Source organism: Zootoca vivipara, chromosome 4, assembly GCF_963506605.1.
Source record: "Zootoca vivipara chromosome 4, rZooViv1.1, whole genome shotgun sequence".
NCBI lineage: Eukaryota > Metazoa > Chordata > Lepidosauria > Squamata > Lacertidae > Zootoca > Zootoca vivipara.
In genome coordinates, this window is record NC_083279.1 from 792779 (window position 1) to 806788 (window position 14010).

Genomic DNA, 14010 nt, shown 5'->3' on the forward strand with positions numbered 1-14010 from the left:
TCAGTTCCATCTACCGTAAATCATTGTGAAAGACCACAATATTGGGTCTCAGAGGTTTTAGATATATTAACATTCTAGTAAACCACTGAAAGTCTTCTTTACCGGGAAGCACTAGATGCAATTTGACCTTTTTATAATACAAAAATCAGATCTTCTCATTCAGGATTTTATAATGCAGTAAAAACAGCATGGCTCATGAAATGTAGTATATGTATTCCAGTTTCCTGTAAATATAATAGTACTTGGATTGTATTTTATTATTTTATTACACCTGCTGTATTCAATTATACTAGTATGTATACATATCTCTTCCTACAGTGTTGCTGGGTTCCCCCACCATACTCCAGCCCAAGCCGTGGTTTTCAAACTTCATATCAATTTAAAAGCAATCCTTTCCTCATAGGTGCCTGTCAGGGAATTCCAGCTAGTCTGCAAGAGAAGCCCCAGACAATAGACAAAGGATTATAAGGTATGTTCTAGATAAAGTGGGGTGTCATCCAGGTCATAGCTGTCAGGTTTTCCCTTTTCTTGCGAGGAAGCCTATTCAGCATAAGGGAATTTCCCTTAAAAAAGGGGGAGAACTTGACAGCTATGATCCAGGTGTGTTAGGCTGCTGCTTCCCTACATATTTACTAACAGTACACCAGATACTGTTACAGTATCTGTATCTGTACAGTACCAGATACAGGGATGCGGGTGGCGCTGTGGGTTAAACCACAGAGCCCAGGGCTTGCTGATCAGAAGGTCGCCGGTTCGAATCCCCGTGACGGGGTGAGCTTCCTTTGCTTGGTCCCTGCTCCTGTCAACCTAGCAGTTCAAAAGCACGTCAAAGTGCAAGTAGATAAATAGGTACCACTATAGTGGGAAGGTAAATGGCATTTCTGTATGCTGCTCTGGTTCGCCAGAAGCGGCTTTGTTATGCTGCCCACATGACCTGGAAGCTGTACGCTGGCTCCCTCGGCCAATAACGCGAGATGAGCGCCGCAACCCAGAGTCGTCTGCGACTGGACTCAACGGTCAGGGGTCCCTTTACCTTTAGCTTTCATCAGATAACACCTTCATGCTTCAATGTCCTGGAGAAGATCTGTGCCGAGGGAGCTGATTTCCAGTGATGCTTTTCCGTTGTTGCTGGTCATGTCACTGAGAAACTCCTGAGATGCTCCCAAGGAACCACAGAGCTTACTGGGACTGTAGATCAACATATTTTAAACCATTTGGGAATCAATGTGTTGTAAATGACTTTTCTGGTTGCTTGTCAGGTCTAATGTCTTGGATGGCAATCCTTGCTCCCACTTACTTGGGAGGAAGCCGCATTTAACTCAGTGGAACTTCCTTCCAGGTAGAGATGTCGAATTGCTATTCTGAGGATCAGTCCTAGTGTACCTGCATGAAATATGCTCTTTTCCAAACCATGTTGTTTACTCTTAGCTTTGGGTATTCCAATCTTTGACACAGTTGGAGAAGACCAAGACTTCCAGTTCCTGTCCCAGCTGATGTGGATGGAATACATAAAGCCAACACAATCCAGATACATGACAAGATTCTGACATGGGAACAGGAAGAGGAGCATATGACCAGGTACATGCGTTCAGGCCAGGAGTCTTAAACAAAACAAGAGTGAATGAAATGGTATGAATCAACACCGTACCAAATGTTGGGTTTTTAAATGCAGATAAGGCCACAATTTGAAAGAATTGTAAAAATGTGCAATATCAGTGGTAGTCTCATGTATTGCAAATTTGCAGGTGCAGATATGAACACAAATCACAGAATAGCACTAAGTTACACATGTAGCAATGCTCTGATATCTGTCCTCATTCAGGGAAAAGGATGAATTGATAAAAACTTGCAAGGGTGATTCTAGTGCCCTCCTAGCTCAAAAGCCTATTAAAGCCTTGGGAAAGCAAAAGAAGAGCTAAATTTTCCTTCTCTCTTTTTTCCTTCTCTGGCTGTCAGAGGGGTGAGGATGGCTCACTCTTAGGGTCACTGCAGATTGATTTTGTGTAGCACACTAAAAAGAACTGAGGGAGATTTTTTCACGGGGGTTGTCTCTGTATGACTTGCTTTTAAAGATTTCCATTTGTACTATTGATTTTTTTATTTTTTCATCTTTCCTTTGCTGAGAAGGACTTGTCATTTTAAGAAACAAATGGCACATATTCTGTGAGGCAAAATAGACTCCCCATCATTCTTTTGGGGACCTACTGAGCTGGCACTGCACATCTGAGGCAAGGAAATGCCACCTTAGCCTAATTCTAATGGCCCTGTTCCTTTGCAGGTCATAGTCTTTAGTCCTTGAAGTAGCACCTTGGGACTGTGAGGCTAATGGTGTGATTAATAGGGAAGTTATGTAAATATGGATCTGGTTTATTCATATTTCTAGCTTGGTAGTAGACTATAATCCTTGTTGAACCTGGATTTTCAAAGTAAGCTTTTGCCCAGAGGGTGAGGGCATGTTTGTGCTTTTAAATGTATCCCTGTAGTGGAGATAATGTGATGCTCTTTTCATATCAATTGGATGACCTTCTGTTTTACTGTGCTGCTTAATATGAAAAGCTATGAAAAAGCATGATTTGGCTTAGACTTGTTCAGAGGCTGCCTTATGGAGCTTGGTGGTGAGAGTCTGCTTCATTCCCTACCATCTGCATTCACTTTTGGGACATCAAATAATGACTGTAACCTTTTGTGTTTTGACATGTGAGTATAATTTGCCAGCATAGTAGGGTCCCCCAATGGATAAAGCTTGATGAATTACAAGCAAATAGGTCCAGTGGTTCTGTGCTGGAACTGCTAAAATGTGATTTGTTCCCCCCCCCCCAAGGAAACGTCTATGTGTTTTTGTTTTGTTTTGTATTTTACTTTTGACCAGAATTGGATGAAATTTGCAGCCTACGTTGCCTTTTCTGAGGAGATGCATCTTGCAAAAGGCTAGCAGCAGTGGTTTTCCTTCAAGGGAATGCTAGAATTATGTAGGTGGAATTCTGTAAGTGGACCTTGTGCAGAGTATGAATAAATAAGCTCTGCACACCAAGAAAGAGTTCCAAAGTTTTACTGCAAATTGTCTTTAAACTTGTTCCAAAAATTTGTAAATACAAGCCAGCACATTGCTCTTAAACAATTAGCAATGCAGTCCAGTTTTCTTTAAGTTCTTATTTGTTTATATAGTCCCAGAGAGAGATTTAAATAAGTAAGTTGCTTCTTCATTGTGCTGTCAGCTTCTGAGAGAGACCCAGGGCTCTTCCATACTTTCCAGTACCTTTGCTCCGCATTTCTAGGCACAGGGCTGCTCTTTAAAGCTCCCTGTCCAAGCATCCCTCTCCACCAGTGCTTTCTGTACAAAAACCTGCTCTTTACCGCTGAATCAGAACAAATGACAATCTGCAAATTGCCATTAGTTTCAATTCAGCATTAAAAAGCAACTTTTCCTGGGGAAAGTGGCAGAACAACAAGAGCAGCAGCAGCAGCAGCAGCAATTGGACACAGACTTAGAAAGCACTATGGTTGCCATATTCCCAAAAGTGAAAAAGTGAAAATCCGGACAAAATTGTTGACCCCCCTGCCCCGAAGTTGTTGAGCCATTGGGCTTTTTTGGAGATTTTGAAGGCTTTAAAGTTAAAAAATCGTCCTGGTTGCCACACCTCTGTGTTTTCCTGGACATTTTGCCAATGCAGCGAAAGTCCACCCAGATGCCATTTTTAAAAAACCGGGACATATGGCAGCCCTAAAAGCACAGACGTATGCTTAGAAAGTGTGGGGCAAAAGGTTAGTGTGGATGAACCCCCAGACTCCCAGGGATGAGTCATCAATTAACATAATATTGAAACAAAGACTCCACCCCCTTTTTCCAGCTTTAGTTGCACCTTTCTGCAGCTGTATTTGCAGAATGTCTAAGTTTCACACACAGTGCACACAAAGGCAACATTTTATGCGCATTAAACTTTTATCTTTTTTTTTACTGGTAAGCCATTACAATTTTGGGGTGGGTGAGAGAAGAATCATGTCACCTTCCCAAGGAAGTCCCTAGTGCAGCTGATCTCAGCTTCGGCTTACCTGCAGATGGGGACAGGGCAGATGAGTGCAGTTTGCAGAAAATGGCCTTGTGGGCCTGATGAGGACCTCTGCGGAGCTGAATTGGACTTGAAGGCTGGAGGTTCCTCTCTGCAGTACCACTGTGTGGAGTAATGCTCACCAACTTGAACTTGACAAATCTAAGGGGGATAAGGCCACCAGTGGCTACTAGCAATGTTAGCTACCTCTAGTATCTGAGTAGCATGTCTCCAAATTGTAGCTGGTAGGGAGCAAAAGGGGGGGGAAATGTTGCTGTACTCTGGTGAGCTGCTTGAGGGCAGTGTAGGCATCTGATTGGCCACTGTCAGAACACGATGCTGGATGACATGGGCCTTTGGCCTGATCCAAGAGGGCTCTTCTTACACTAGAGTTGTATTCTTGCCTGCATACCATGGTTGTAATGCGTATGAGCAAGAGAAAATGCGTATGAGTAAGAGAGGTTAGTCAAGGGTGAAACAACAAGCAATCAACCCAGAGAGCTTCTGTTTTATCTGCCCAGTTGCTGGAAATAATTTAAATTTGTATTCTCACCTATGGTTTCAAACAGTAGTAGTTTGTTCTAACAACGACAGTAAAGACAGTAAAGGACTTAACTTTATACTCTCCACACTGCCACCTCAGCTTACACCCAGTGTGTTGGCTAAACTCTGCAATTCGATGACTTGCTTCCTCACTCCACCCTCAGGTAATGGAGTTTCATTTCTTCCAGTCCCTAGCATTCCCAGATGCTGTTGCAGCATTCAGAGACCCATTCCCTGCTGCAACAGTCTCCGGACCTCACTCGCCCCTGTCCAGTAAGTTGTGCAAATTGGGTGGAGCTCCTCCCCCCAATTCTCTTCTTTAAAAAGTGGTCATATACTTAGTACATTATTGAAGCAGCTTGGGGTGCAGCTATGAGGAAGCGCTGCTGCTGTCACTCAGGTAAATGCATGCATTGGGGCTATAAAGCAGGACTGAGCCAGTTTATTTTTTTGTCTTGATCTGTGTGTGTTCCTTTTGCAATGGTTGAAAAGCACCCCCCCACACACACACACATCCATTTGTGGCAATTTTAACAGAAATATTGCAGTACTGAACAGCTGAAGCCTCACCCTTCAGGCGCCGGCCCTCCTTTTCTTTCAGTCATACCCTCATTGTAAAAAACATTTGCACTGCTCTTGAGTGCCGTTTGTTTCTGGTGTCCTCCTCCTTCCTTCCTGGTTGCGGCAGCTGATGGAATGGCAGCAACAGGTCCTTTTCCGCTTGCTTTATTAGCCTCCTTGACACCTTCAGTCACACACAGATTGCACATGTAGACTGGGAAGTGGGATTGTTGCTAGTAATCCTGTCCTCCCTCCCACCCACGATGTCTGTGTATTCAGAGGAAGACCTGAAAAGGGCCACTGTGGACGCACGTAGGCTCTTTATGCACACAGCTGTAGGGACATAGAAGCCCCTTTCAGAACTGAAAGCACAGGGGCAAGGGCAGCAGTAGAATTTGCTACCACCTCAATGTGTTCACAGCCTATGCATGGAGAAGGGTGCTGGGAAGGAATAGCAAGAAAGCTGCTTGCTTGTTTGCCCACTGCAACAGCAACAACATGGGTGCCAAGAAGTAGAAGCAGCTGTGCCCACCTCTGCCACTTATCCCCCCTTGCTTAGCTGCTGCTCTTAATTTCCTTTGCTGTTTATATACCTCATCACCCTCACCACTAAGCCAGCCTGCCCCTGCCTACCAAGCAGTATTCTCCGTGCAACCTGCAACCTGCATTCTCCGTGGATATGGGCTGCAACAGATGGGAGAAGGAGCAGGAGGAATGGTGGTGATGGGCTACTAGAAAAGATTCAATCCTCTCTTGGGGCCACATGGTGGTAGCCATGGCAGCTGCAGCTGCTTTTCTCAAGGGTTTGACGAGATCAGGGCAGCCTTGCTGATTGCTGCTACTGCATTTCTTCTTTGTCCTTAATCCACCTTTGGGGTTCTGTACCTGCACCCCGGGTCTACAGGGTCTAGGGCTTGCTGATCAGAAGGTCGGTGGTTCGAATCCCTGCAACAGGGTGAGCTCCCGTTGCTCGGTCCCAGCTCCTGCCCACCTAGCAGTTCGAAAGCACATCAAAGTGCAAGTAGATAAATAGGGACCGCTCCAGCGGGAAGGTAAACGGCGTTTCCGTGTGATGCTCTGGTTTGCCAGAAGCGGGTTTGTCATGCTGGCCACATGACCCGGAAGCTGTCTGCGGACAAATGTCGGCTCCCTCGGCCTATAGAGCGAGATGAGCGCCGCAACCCCAGAGCCGGGCATGACTGGACCTGATGGTCAGGGGCCCTTTTACCTTTACCTGCAGCACTGCAAGCAGGCAAAGGAGAAAAAGAGAATAGAGAAGAAGAAGCAGCCATTGGACAAAGTCAGCAAGCAGTGTAAAATCAACACACATGTTCAATGAGGGTTTGGGGGGAGACATGGAGGGGTGATTTGTTCACCTTTGTTGAATATGCTAATTTTGAACGATATCCAAACAGGAGAATATTTTGTGCAACCCTAGGATGAGGTGCTGTGGGTGGGTGTATGCACACAAATTCCATTCCATTCTTGTGCGCCTTGGCAATCAGCTGTTGCTTTACAATGCTGCCAAATAATATTCTGGAGGGAGACTTTGCCTGACCAATTTTTGCAGAATTGTAATGCATAGGCAATATGTCTCTTGCTGTGGTTTTAGCAGCTACTGTAGAGTGTGCAGTGAGAGCAACAGAATGGAGCACATGGGGAAACAAAGAAAATGTTCACAGGGTTATAAAGAGAGTGATACAAATTATAAGGGGAGAGGGTTTTTTATGAAGGTTTTGTTGATGAAATGACTTTTTCTCGCCACATGAAAATTAAAGAATCCCTGGACCCAAACCCTTTTAATACCCCAAACAAGGCTTCTGCCACTGCAGGAAGTCAATTATCTCCATGGCAACGAAAACAAATAGTGAGCACTGCCTTAGCAGCCACAAAGGATAAAAGGTGCATCTAAAATTAATTTATGTCTTGGGATCAGACACTTCAGATGAGAGAACTGGTCCATAAAGCACCCAAGAGAAGCTATTAAAAGGAAAAACAAAATAAACCCACTAGTTTTGCTCTCGGGGGAGCAATGATAGCCGCATGCACATTTGTTCTGATTCTGCCTTTAAGCAGGGGCTGGGCAGACGCTCTCTCCCTTCCTCTATCATCCCTCCTTTAAGGTTCCCATATAAATGCTGAGGCTTCCCACAGAGTGTTTAGCAGCAGACTTACAATTATTATTAATTATTGTAATTATTATTACTATTATTTTTTAAAAAATTATAACCTGCACTTCATCTATATGGGCATTTGCCAACCTTTGCTTGTGTGAGAAGCCTTTTTTAATCTCAAAAAAATTCATGGAGCCCCACATGCTAACTGTTGCAATTTTAAGGTCCATTAATTGAGAAAATCCAAAATGACAAACAACTTTTATGAACTTAGTAGCACTTTTAAAGAAATTCGTGGATGTGGCAAAATCAAGAAAGGAAGAAAAAATTCATTTATTTATTTTTCTAATCAACAACCCAAGCAATTAATTCCAAAAGGTGCTAAATATATATTTGTGTTATTTATAAACTTAAATTCATTTATTTCTCCAGTATGCCCCCTGGTCAATCCAGTTATGGTAATTAATTTAAAAGGTATGATTTTTTATAAATACAAATTCATTTCTTTCTTTCACAAATAAGCTCATTGATCAACTCAGTTAATCAATTAAAAAGGTATGAAAGATAGGTTTTTTATTTATAATTATAAATACATTCATTTATTTCCCCAGCAATAATCAACAATGCAATTTACCAATCGAACTGAACGAAATGCAAATTTACTTGTTTATTTATTTCCAACGGAATTCAGTTGACATAATCCCAAAAGAATTAAAATAAAAAAATTATTACCATTAATGTACCTATAGAAATAAGACTTAATATTTTAATGTAATCCTCAATCCCTAGAATTAAATCTATTTTTATATATAATTAAATATTTATATGTATTAATTAGTATTTTTTGTTCTTAAAAGAGGGAGGGCATGAGCAGCGAATGCCACTTAGAACAACAAACTGCCCCCAAAAATCTGCCCCTAAAATGACCTAAACCAGGGGAAAAAACCAAGATCCCTGCAATGAGCATTAGGGAAGCCCCATCCATAGAATTTATTCCAATGAGGCACCAGAAGTAATTCCTGATAATGCAAAAAACAAAACAAAACAAAAAAAAACCCTAAAGAAACAGAATTCAACAAGTAGTTCAGAAAGGCCACCAATGGTCCACAATGCAAAGCCTGCTGAAATCAAATTGGGCTCTTCAAGCTGTCAAGCTGTATTCTGCCTCCCACTAATACCGGTAAGTCCTTTGTGTGGTGCAAGGTAAAAGGCCCTAAGCAAAATGTGCCTCCACAAACAATACAACAAAGCAGGGAGGGCAACCCTCAAAGCACTGATTTCCTGCACCTCAGTGCCAGGCTCTTTGAAGTCACTGAGCATCAACAAGGTAAGTGAGGAAGGCACAGGCCAAAGCTGTTGAACTGTGTTCCTGCACTTTGCAACAGATGCAAGCAGCACTCCTGGAGATAAAGCAAGGTTCTTGGAGATGTTGCTGCTGTGAAGAAGAGCGTGGCAGAAGAACTAAATCAAGCACTGTCTGGAAGAGTATTAATCTTGGGATAACTGTGGGTCTGCAGCCCACAGGATGTGAACCACAGGTCTGTACAAATAGAATGACACCCACACCCACACCCACCCACCCACCCACCCACACGTCCACTTCAAAGCTGGAGCTGCAAATTGCACAATTAGTGCATGTGGGCATTGAAAGGCAATGCGATTCACTAAAAGGAAGTGAATAAAAAAATAGAAGTGTCATAAGGGCAAAGCTTCTGTCTGCAAAATAAGGAGAAAATTCCCAAATAAACCCATAACACAAATTAGCTGCAGAACAGCATCACTGATTATTGCAGTACACTTGGCTGAGGCATCTTGTTTCTCTTCAGGAGTACCTTCCTTGGACAGCTCCCTGGGAGTCTCTCAGTCTTGGTAGGACATCAATTATGTCTAAGGCAGCTATCCACAATAAACTGCTGGTGAAAGTTCTCTCATGCCTTTGGTGCGAAGCTTAATTCATTGGTTGTACGGTAAGTTTTTTAATTTGCCTTTCAATACAGTTTTTAGCTTCTGCCTTAGGATTTATATACTTATTTTGCTGCTACTGAAAGTTGCATGTAATGTTAAATTATTTTGTCTTTATAATGACTGTTTTATGATGATTTACAAATATGCACTTAACTCCCTTCAATCCTACTTTGTGGGAGAAGAGGGGGATGCATTTTAAATACCCACTCACTGGATACCCACCTTAAATACCCACGTTGTCGTGGTGAGTGGGCTTGCATGTTCCTATGGCCCTTGTGAGCGAAGCCGTCGGGAATCTCGGACTCCCAGCAGGGTCACCCAAGGCGGTAAGGTCAAAGGGAAGGAGCTAGACAAAGAATGATCCAAGAAGTCCTCAACGGCAGAACAGGCGGATGATAGCAACTTAGCGGTATGTTACAACGGCTGTGAAGGCAGATGAAGGCTGCAGCAGATAGGAATCTACTGGTTTGTCATGACTACTTCATGCCATCGGAACAGAGCCCTACTGCAAAGACTGTGCGTTGGTCAGCGTGCACTGATCTACACACATAAAACAAATTCACGCACAGGCGTCTTCCCAAAACCCAACCCAAACTGAAAGGACATGTGGATCCAGAATTGGCCTCCACAGTCACTTACGGACTCATCGTTAAAACCGTGTTTATGGAAGACAATCTTACTCGGTATGAGTGATCGCTGAAGAAGAACCATTTTAAATAAATATTATGTGGGGACAATTAGCCTCACAGCCTCATCATGCTTCATGGTCCCATGAAGATATCACACAGGTTTTAAATCTCAAGTGTGGTGTTATGCCAAGAACAAAACAAAGATCACACTGCAATTTATGGCCACAGGTGGTGGTTCATTCCTGGTTGAAGTTTTTACATGCAGATTCATTCTTATTCCATTTGTGTTCTTATCTCCTTCTGCAGCAAAATGGGACAAAGCAGTTAACTTCCAAGTAAAAACAAAATTAAACATGTATTAGAAGATGTGTTGACTATACCCTCTTGAAAATATGTTTTGGAGTTTTCATGTTTCTGGAAACACCAAAGCTGATAAGCTTACATTGCTTTGTTCAGATTGCAATGCACTCTTTCATTTCCACATAGGGATGTATTAATGCTACATCTCCACATGCTGGCCACCAGAAAACTCTTTGAATCACTCTGTGTATCTCAATTATTGAATGCATGCCCCTTTTCTCTATTTTAAAGGGCACAAAGGGCAACATTCTTTTGATAACAGAGTAGCTTAGTAAACTATGGCAGTGTCAAATTAACTACGTATGTACAAATTGGACAGAAACCATTAAGAAAAGGGTAGTTTATCAGATCTAAGTGTGTACAGTTGAGATGGCTTTCAGTGGCCCCATATCCCATATGTACTTTGCTGCTTTTTTTCTGTGCATGTTCACAAAGGCTGTTCTTATAGCATCATGTGAACTCTTTCTGCTCTTAATTTGTTTCTAAAGTTACACTGGGCTCTTTAAGTAAAATGGCCCATTACATGCAAATATTTGTGTTAAGTGGTCTCCATCGCGTCAAGTGGCTTGGAATTTTGTCTGGTTACTGAACAAAAAGTGCAATCATACAAAGTGATCTCACATCACGAAATGAACAGTATTTGCATGTAATGGACAATTCTGCTTAAAGGCTACTACTATATATGTGTGTGTTGTTAAAAAAAATGAATGGAGTTACACACATGTTTCCATTTGCTTCAGTGGAAATCCTATATATACTTATCTATAAGTAAGTCCAATTGAACTTGAGCCATACTTTTTAGTTGACATGTACAATTAAGGCCATGCCATATCCCCACTGGAAAGCATAAGTCTAGCAGCATAATCCTTTACTTCTCAGAAGTAAGGCTGAGGGACCGATTGTTCTTATGCCCTGCTCATAGGCTTCTTATAGGCATCTGATTGACAACTGTGGAAACTTATGCCTGGTAAGCAGAGTGGAATACATCCTAAGAAATATAAATCTTACAGGGCATGATCATGTGTTTTTATGAAACTGGCTTGAAACTACATCCTATTGCAAAGGGCCAAGGAAGGTACTAGTCTTATAGCGTGCGCGCGCGGGTGCAAACACACACACACACACACACACACACACACACACACACACACACACTAGTTTAATTGCTTTTCCTTCACTAAGCAGGTGATATTACCAAGCCAACCTAGCCATTCAAAAGCATGTCAGCGCAAGTAGATAAATAGCTACTGCTGTGGCGGGAAGGTAAATGGCATTTCCATGCACTTGTCATGGTCCTCCGTGTGACAGTAGCAGTTTAGTCATCCTGGCCACATGACCCGGAAAAGTGTCTGTGGACAAACACTGGCTTCCTTGGTCTGAAGAGAGATGAGCGCTGCACCCCAGTCAAGTTTGACTGGAATTAACCGTTCAGGGGTCCTTTACCTTTACCTATTACCAAGCAGGTAATGCAAGAACATATATTCTTCGGTAGCACTTATGACTACCATGTTAAATAGGCAAGTATTAGCCCTGCTTAAGAATATAATGTAAGAAGAGTCCTTCTGGGTAAGACCAAACGCGTATCCTGTTCTAACAGTGGTCAACCAGATGCCCATAAGCAAGTTATCAGCACAAGCACACTCTCCTGCCCATGTTCCATATCAACTGGCATTCATTGGCATACTGCCTCTGCCACCAACACTAGCAGCCATTGATAGTCTTCTCACCCATGAATTTCTCTCAATCCATTTTAAAGCTATCCACGTTTGCAGCCGTTGCCACATTTCGTTTACAGATGAGAAGGCTGAGAAAGTGTGACTTGCCTAAGATAGCACCATTTAGTGAGTTCATGGGAGAAGCAGGGCCCAGTCTAGGAACTTGATTTTTGGTTAACATTTTCAAAAGTAGTAGCTATGTCTGTGACATATAGAAGAAGATTGTTTTCACAAGAGGGGTGGGGGATTCATTCTGTGCACATAAAGCATTTCCTGAGCTCTGTTTTCTCTTGTCTTCCTTCTTCCATGACACCCTTCATGACACTGTCTTTTACTAATGAGTAGCACACAACAGTGTGGTTTAAGCATAGCTCTTGTTATTGAAAATAAGTTGTGAGAAACATGGTAGAACACTTCCTAGCCACCCCCTCCAGTGTGCAAGGACCATTCTTCATATATGTGGGCCAAGCAACCTGAATCCTCAGCTGGAAGAGGACTATAGTTGATATAGAAACAGGATTTGCAGCACATGTGTGCTGATGTTGGAGGGACATTGAAGCCAAGGAAGACAAACTAGAAATTGGTCAAAAATTGGTACCAAGATAAAAATTCCCATATGCTAGAACACATGGTGCTCCTCTGGAAGATCCTGAGTTTTGTACCTCTGTAGCCAGACCCTCACCTTCCTGATTACATAGAATCACAGAATTGTAGAGTTGGAAGGGACCCTAAGGATCAACTAGTCCGACCCCCTGCAATCTCAACTGAAGAATCCATGACAGATGGCCATCCAACCTCTGCTTAAAAAACCCCAAGGAAGGATAGTCCACCACTTCCCAAGGGATCCCATTCCACTGTCCAGTAGTTCCTAGCATCAGAAAGTTCTTCCTATGTTTAGTGGGAATCTCCTTTCTTTTTTCTTTTCTTTTTTTAATTTTTAAAATTGACCTTTATTGACATTTCAGACAAACCATCCAAATAAAAAACATACAAAGTAAAATAAAATATTAAGCAACACAAAACAATATTGACAAAAATCAAAATCTACTAACAAATGTCAAGCTCCTATACCTACTTCAAATAAATCATGTCTTATTACTTGTCAATAAAATACCGTCTTTTAATATCTTGCAGGTTCTTCTGTAAGTCGACTTCCGGTTGTCTTCGTCCCGGGCTACTGGATCGCCTACCTTTATACTGCTTTCCTTAACTTTTCATCTTGGAATAACTACAGAATATTTGAATTAAACCCAAGTCTTTTCAGATACTCCCCAAATTTTCCCCAATTGTGATTAAATTTCTTATTACTACCCCCCCCCCCCGATTGAATTTGTCAATTTGGCCAGATCTATATAACTAATTACCTTTTCTTGCCAGTCTCTAACACTAGGGATTTCTCCCCCCCCCATAATTTGGCAATTACAATTCTCGCTGCTGCCCCCGCATACAGAAAAACCTTTTCATCCTGTTTGGATATTTCTTCATCTACCATTCCTAATAGGAAAGACTCAGGAGTTTTCTTAATATTATATTTAACTATTTTTTTCAATTCCTCTAATATCTCATTCCAAAAGGATTTTATTTTATTGCAATGCCACCATACATGTAGAAAGGTCCCCGCCTCCTTTTGGCATCTCCAGCACCAACTGTCTTTAGTTTTATACATTTTATGGATTTTGACTGGCGTCAGATACCACTTATAAAACATCTTGATCAAATTTTCTCTAATTCCCTCTGACGCCGTAAATTTCCATGATACTTTCCAGAGTCTTCCCCATCTTTCCATTTGAATGGGTTTTCCCAAATCCATTGCCCATTTTGTCATGGTTTCCTTAACCACTTCATCTTTAACCTCCCATTCCAAAAGTATGTTGTACATTTTAGAAATGGTTTTACGGTTGTTCTGTAACAGATTCATCTCTAATAAAGAGGGTTCAATCCTGAAGACTTTTTTATATTGTCCTCTTTAAATCTGCTATATACTTGAAATAGGAGCCAACCCGTTAAATGTTGTTTAATATCCTCATTTTTTTTAGCTTAAATTCCCCATCTTTCCCAATCTTTAGTTGCCCAAATC